Consider the following 7,109-nt stretch of genomic DNA (forward strand, 5'->3'; position numbering starts at 1 on the left):
CGCAGAGGGGAGCGCGACCGGGCTGCAGGGCGGTGGCTGCGCGGGGACGTGGCGGCCTCCAAGCGGGAAGGAGTTAGCGTCGGCCAGTTTTGTGATGGTAATGATGAAGCTGTCCATTTCCTTGGAGGGAAGACTGCTTCTGGTGTTGGAGGGCGGAAGGGAACTGTTCTGAGCTTCACCACAGAATATGGGTCCGCCTGGGGTGGCGGCCAGCCCCGCCTTCGGGAGACCCACAGACTCAGGCCCTACTTGGCTCTGCGTGACCTGGAGGGGTGCCTATTACCCCTTCAGACTTCATTCTGTCTGTTGGAAAAGCAGGCAGAAATAAGGTAGACTAATCTTAGAGAGCTGTGAGAATCCTGCAAATGCTTCTGGAGCCCAAGGGGAGGTTACAGTTTCCTGGAGTAATAATACTAAGCGCACAGTAAATAAACATGGTAAGTTAAATAATACACATGCAGTACACAAGAGAAGAACACGATAAATAAAACAATATGGTGGCAAATGGTAGAAGAAGAGCACTGTCTCCGGGGTCGGGGTGGGGGGAAGATTAAGGGGGGGGGGGGTACTGGTGTCCTTTGGTAGCTTGGAAGAGGGGACATGTAGGCTGAAAAGATTGAGGAGGTATATGTGGCTGAAACTTTCTGAACAAACTTGAGTCATCAGAGAAACAGGCAGGAGGCAGGATCATTCAGGACTTAAAAGGCCCTGGTAGAGTTTTAGGGTTTAATTGTGAGTGCAGTGAGAGGAGGTAAGCAGTGCATGACACCAGATGGTGTGTTATCAGTCATGTAACACAGTGACTTGACACATGGTAAGTACTTAATATTACCTATGGTGACAAGCCCCTCTTTTATTCAGGAACATATTTCAGCACTCATTCCTTTCTTGCTCTGGTATAAAGAGTCTGAGATTTTCAAGAAAATCTCATTTTAATTGTGCAGGTTGCTAAATGACTACATCTGTAGGATTCGATCTTGCAGAGTTTATCATGTGAAAGTTAGGGTACTGTTTAGGAAAGAATGAGATACTGAAATTTAGAGTGGAGATACGTGGTTGGAGCCACATGAAGCTGACAATCTTGAACCCCCCAACTCACTCTGAACCTCTTTTGCCACCAGAAGTAGTGTGTCCTCTTGTGTCAGGAAATTAGTCTTCCTCTGCTTAAAATTTTTGTGATTAACCCATCTGAGGTAGGTGCCTTAAGAGGGGAATGCTCATGTTTTTCAAGACCCATTGAAACTACTCACTGTGTCGGCTCAGGTCATGGTCTCAAGGTCCTGGGATGGAGCCTGGCATCAGGCTCTCTGCTCAGCAGGGAGCCTGCTTCCCTCTCTGTCTCAGCCTGCCTCTCTGTCTGCTTGTGATGTCTCTCTCTCTGTCAAATAAATAAATAAACAAAAAAAAAAGAAAAAAGAAAGAAAAAGAAAGTAAAAGAAACTACTCACTGTGTTCACTAGATAAATAGCTAGGGTAAAAATCTTTTCATGTTCCAGGGGGCAGGTAGACATTATGGCCTCTGAGGAAATTGTTTACACACCAAAAGAATTGAAAGATGTATAATGTATTAATGTATAATCAGCATACCTTGGAAATGTATGGGGTAGAGAATTTAGGTGTGTCAGATTAAGGAGGGAAATATACAACACTAGATTAGGCAGAATTCACTGATAAAGGTGCACTTGCTAGAGATTCCAGATGTAATGCCTTAGGTTGGAGAGCTAGAGGTGACTCTTCATAGTTTACTTGGTTGGTTGACTGATAACGTGGACTCAAAGGTGACTTACATTTAAGTCTTGGGATGCCAGATGTTTTCTTTCATAATATGAAAAAGGGGATCCAAAGCTTTGAGAGATAAGAATGTTAGAGTGGATTTACAGAGTATGACCTGCATGCATATCCCCCGAATATATTCCATTAAAAGACCTAGAAGGCACTACCTTAATAAGGCATTGAGGACTATGTTAGTGGGAAGAACTCTTACATTCTTGTAAAGGCTTGTGATTGCTCTCTGTTTAGGTTGGGTGTAGCTATGGGTGATACTGCTTTTGAGGTGAGCTCCCTGGTTTAAATGGAGGTAATAAGATTCCAGATTATTAGAGGCCAGGTAGTAGCACTTTGACATCAAAAATGAGGTGGGTGCATTTATTATAAAAGGTAGCATGTATCAGTAATCAGAACGCCTTTGCTTTCAAGGATTTTTGACTATGGATAATTGACCATAATATCCGTAGGAATGAAATAGTCTACTAGAATGTTGTTTGAGCTATATAACAGAAAAAAAACCTCTAGATTGGGTACCCAGAATCCTGACTTGACTTGCCACAGGAGAATTAAAACCTCTCACTACTAGACAAAAATCAATTCACAAACAGCCTCTTTACTCAAGGGGAGTCTAGGTAATCTTAGAATGAATCTTGATGCATTTACATGAGTATGTACCATAAATCTACCTCTATACTTTCCACTATGTATCCTGCAGCTGTTACTAGAGTGGGCATTATGAAAAAGGAAATAGCCAGATCTTTGGAGAATTACTAGACGCTGGCTCCAGAGTGACACTAATCATTAGGGGCTCAAAATGCACTATGCCCCACCAGTAAAATTGGAGCTGAACTGGTTATTCTCAAGACCGTGTCTAAGATTCAGTGATTTGCTAGGAGTACTCACACGACTCAGCATATAGTCATAGCTAAGATTTATTACAGGAAAATGACACAAAGCAAAATCAGCAAAGTGACTTGCATGGAATGAAGTCTGAAGAAAAATAGGTACAAGCTTCCAAGAGTCCTATTCCAGTGGAGTCACACAAGACATCATTAATTCTTCCAGCTATAAGTTGTGACACATGTGAAATGTTGTCTACCAGGGGAAATTGACAGAGACTCGGTGCCTGTCTATCACGTAACTACCCTAAGCTACTGTGCAGAAAGGAGTTAACATAACAGGCCTAACTATTATCCTTGGAAAAAGTCTGCCTAAAATGTTTTTGCTTGGGACAGCTACATGCAAAAGAATGAAACAGGACCACATTCTAATACTTTACACAAAAATAAACTCAAAATGGATTAAGGATCTAGATGTGAGAGATGCAACCATGAAATACTTCTAACAGAGGCAGTAGTTTTGACATTGACCTTAGCAAGATTTTCTAGATATGTCTCCTTAGGCAAGGGAAACAAAAGCCTACTGTATTCACCTAGACATAAGGTTTTATGTGCACATCATGAAATGGAAATCAATATTGGGCTCTTCCAGAAATTATAAATTGCATGAGCTGGTGGCCTGACTCAGGAGTCCTTCAATACTGACACTTTTTGCATTGTCTCCTCCATCCCTCCATGGCCTTTTGGGAGCTTCTTACAACCAACTGACTGAGGAAGAAAAGTCCTCAGGCAGGTTTATAATGATAAGCATGATATTCTGGTACCACCTCAAAGTAGACAGCTGTAGCACTACAGTACTACACAGGAGTGACTCTGAAGTAGAGTGGTGAAGGAAAATCTTAACATTAGTTGGAACTTCAAGTGGCACTTTGGTTGGTCACTTTGTCTGGAGTGAGAGATGGCCAAAAATAAAATACACTATTTGTGGGCAATTTCTAATAGGCTAGATGGAATAGACTTGGAAGATAAATGGCAAATAATTCTACAGAAGAGCTATATGGCTGGATGTCTAAAGGGGCACAGAATGTAGAAGATATTTTTCTCCTGTGTGAATGCCTACCATTGGATATCTACTGCAGAGGGCTTTAATAATCAGGCAGACAAAGGTATTGATTGGTTGATGTCAGTTCCAAATACACATATAATTGCCCTGCTATGTGATACTGGAGAAGAACCCTATCAAAATTTCTCTTTTACTAGCTGGTATAATGTTAAACTTTTTTAGTAAAAGATGCTAAGGGGACACTTCATGAGGAAGAAGCTTCTCTTCCAGATGAATGTGTTTTTCTCTCTTCTTGCTCCTGTGGTGTATGGCATCCAGAAGAGTGTGAAATACCCAGTGGTGCTTAGCTTCCAGCAAGTTTCAGTGGCATCCATGCATGCTGCAAATTCCTTTGGCATCCTAGTTGGTCTCCAAGTGAAACTGCCAGGTGCCCTAGCAAATAATTTCCTAGCCATTTCCACAGACACCCCGGCTGGTGACTTTCCAGTGAGTTTCATGAGTGTTCCAGCTGAGGGCAAGTTACAAAGACATCCAGATTTGACAGGAAGAAAATAAAACTGTCTATATTCGTAGACCACATGGTCATCTATATAAGAAATACTAAGGGATCTACAGGAAATCTACTAGAACCAAGAGTTTAATGAGGTTGCAAAATACAAGATCATTGTACAAATAACAATTTTATTCACATATCCTAACAACAGTTAGAAACTGGAGTTTAAGAAGAAAACCATTAAGAAAACATTAAATATGGGGGCGCCTGGGTGGCTCAGTGGGTTAAAGCCTCTGCCTTCGGCTCAGGTCATGATCCCAGGGTTCTGAGATCAAGCCTCGCATCGGGCTCTCTGCTCAGCAGGGAGCCTGCTTCCCTTCCTCTCTCTCTGCCTGCCTCTCTGCCTACTTGTGATCTCTGTCTGTCAAATAAATAAAATATTTTTTAAAAAAGCATTAAATATGAAATGCAGATAAATTTGATTAAAAAATGTGCAGAGAGATGATCCATTTTGGACCTATTGAATTCCAATGCTTTTTACTGGGCACAGCAAGATGGTAAGCCTCTAACCATTATTTTATTTACATCATGTTCACAGACCTGATTATACAGCTGGTAACCTTGAAAGGTGAGGTAATGTCCTTCCACTGCTCAAAGATAAAGCTGACTTTCTGGTTGCAAACAAGTTCAGTGTTCATCAGTTGTGTGTAAAAACCACTACATGTACAGAATCAGAATCCATGTGGGTCTGCTGCATCACTTCCATGGAACATGGAGGCAAGAGAAACTGGTGCAAACATGCTGATGTTTATGCTGCTTGTCATGTCATGAGTAATAAAGTCTTTTGTCTCTGATACAGAGGTCCATGTCTTCTGTTGGCATCTGTGAAACAGTGTAATAGGCTAACTTAATTTTTACATGGCATACGATTAAATTAAACACTGAGCAAAGACCTGTACACTGAGAGATAGGAAAAAACAAAAAAACAAAACAAAAAAAACAACTGAATAAGTGGAGAGATATACTATGATCATGGACTAGAAGACTGAATATATTATTCTCATTTGTCATTAGAATGACTACAGATGAAAAGACTATACAAAGTGTTGGTGGGATATGGAATAATAATTCTAGTGAGAATGTGAAATGCCACATCCATTTTGGAAAAGCGATTGGAAATTTCTTTAAAAAGTTGATCAGCTAAACATACACCTACCACATATACCTCAGCAGTTGCACTCTGAGATATTTGCCCAATGTATATGAGAACATATATCCAAAAAAGGTTTGTACAGAGATGTCCATACAAGCTTTATTTGTAGTAGCCCCAGACTAGAAGCTATCCATCAGAAGGTGACTTGCTAAACAAATTGTGGTAAATCCATACAATGGAGTAATACTTAGCAATAAAGTTTGTGAATTCATACTACAACATGGATGAATCTCAAAATAAGCTGACTGAAGAAATCAGATAAAAATAAATACATGTTATAGGATTCCATGTACGTGAAGATTTCACAGAACTCTGTTCTAATCTCCAATATATAAAAAGCTTGGAAGTTGCAACTGTCATTCTTACAATAAGTAAAAAAGACGGAGAAACTGGAAACCAACAACTTTTAATAGATCCATCTGAAAATTGAGGTCACAGGATAAGCCATTACCTGGAAATCTGGAGAGAGCCTAATACAGACGATTACTGTGAAGGTCAACTTATTGGGAACAGAAATTGCTGGTACTGGCAACCAGTAGGAACACTTCCATGGTAATTTTAATGCATTGCTGGAGGCTGAGAGTGGACTCAACTCTAAGAATCTAAGGATTCTTAGAGTTTAGTCTTTAGGGATCCCCATACTCATGGTATTTGTCAACAGAAGCTTCACACCAGATTTTCATGGTGAAGAATTGAGAAAAGTAAACATTTAAAATTTACCCATGAGGAAATTAATAGTTTTGAGATACACCAACTTCATTTTCTATGACAAAGGTTTACTCTTGAAGAGAAACTACCAGAGTCTTATCTGACCTGAAAAAAGACAATTAATTCCAGCACCCTCTAATGTTTTTATTTCACACAAAAGAAAAAAAAAGCCTAAGGAATCTTCTAAAAGTCACAATCCAAGGACTTCGAACTCACTAAAACACTGAGATTTAATCATGAGGTTATAGAATTTCCCCCCTTCCCTACAACTGAAGAAAATATCAACAGAGCTCCAGTATAGTAACAGTGCATTACAACTGAGAAAGATGTAAAACAATAGACTCTATTTAAGAAGTACTTTCTAAAGAAAGCAGGGAAAGAGAAACAAGGGAACTGGAGGAAACTGAAGCTATAAAAATATTAAATGTAGCCTATAGCTATAAAAATGTTAAATGTAACCTAACTCCTAGCAATATTAATATAAAACCTCACGTTAAATGCCTAATTACTTGTGTTTCTGTTCCCCAATACATACATGTCTGGCTTTGAGCAAAAATTTTACAACCCAGTAATGGGCAAAAATGAATATTCTGAAAAGATAAGCATCAGAACCAGACTCAGAACAGGTCTTGTAATTATAAAAGGATTTAAAGTAACTACGATTAGTATGCTAGGGCTATTATGGAAAGTAGACAACATGCAGGGACAGAGAGACAATGCAAGCAGGGATGAAAACCTTAAGAAGGAATCAAAAGGAAATCATAGAAATTAAGAACATTGCAATAGAAATGAAGATTGCCTTTGATGTGCTTATCAGTAAACTGGACTCAGCGCAGAAAAGAATCATTGAGTTTGAAGATAGGTCAGAAGAAAATTCCCAAAGTGAAAAGCAAAGATAAAATATAATGAATGCTTTTTAAAAAAATGTCAAAATATTGAAGATCTGTGGACAGTTTCCAAAAGTATGTGATATACATAATTGAAATACCAGAAGAAGAAAGAGAATTATTTGAAGTAACAATGATC

General features: G+C 39.4%; 1 long non-coding RNA gene across 1 annotated transcript; it reads left to right on the forward strand.

Moving 5' to 3' along the window:
* Nucleotides 1-17: 17 nt before the first annotated feature.
* LOC125108628 (uncharacterized) lies at nucleotides 18-5,020 on the forward strand. The gene is made up of 2 exons (XR_007129970.1): nucleotides 18-437; nucleotides 4,761-5,020. It is a non-coding gene; the product is annotated as an uncharacterized LOC125108628 (long non-coding RNA).
* Nucleotides 5,021-7,109: the final 2,089 nt, after the last annotated feature.

The sequence above is a fragment of the Lutra lutra genome, chromosome 9 (assembly GCF_902655055.1).
Source record: "Lutra lutra chromosome 9, mLutLut1.2, whole genome shotgun sequence".
NCBI lineage: Eukaryota > Metazoa > Chordata > Mammalia > Carnivora > Mustelidae > Lutra > Lutra lutra.